The following is a 471-nucleotide window of genomic DNA, read 5'->3' as shown; positions in this document are numbered from 1 at the left end:
TCTAATTAGAAAATATCATTAAAAATATAAATAAAAACTAATTCAACCAATAATAAAAAAAAAGTATAAAACATAATTGATCACATAGTTTTCAACAACACTAAAATTAATATAGATATACCACCAAGACATCATGTATTTTGAAACATCATAAACTTTCTAAAACATCATCTATTTTGGAACAGGTGAAGTAAAATATAAGACAAAGCATTCTCCCGAGCTCAAAGGAGTGTGATCAAGCACCAACCCAAAAAATCCAAAAACCCCAAAAAGGTCAGAGAAAGAATAATCATCAGGAGACCAGAGTCACCACGAAACAAGAAGACACATGCCTCAAGCACCGGAATCACAACCACCAGCTAAAAGGTAAGAAGCACCTTACAAACTAAACAAGCACATACAAGACGTTCATGCCAGCGAAGAACCACAAAGCTCTAAGTAGAAGAGACCAAAGCTCCAAAGACTAACTCC

This window comes from Brassica oleracea, chromosome C2, assembly GCF_000695525.1.
Source record: "Brassica oleracea var. oleracea cultivar TO1000 chromosome C2, BOL, whole genome shotgun sequence".
Taxonomy (NCBI): domain Eukaryota; kingdom Viridiplantae; phylum Streptophyta; class Magnoliopsida; order Brassicales; family Brassicaceae; genus Brassica; species Brassica oleracea.
This window is presented reverse-complemented; position numbering follows the sequence as displayed.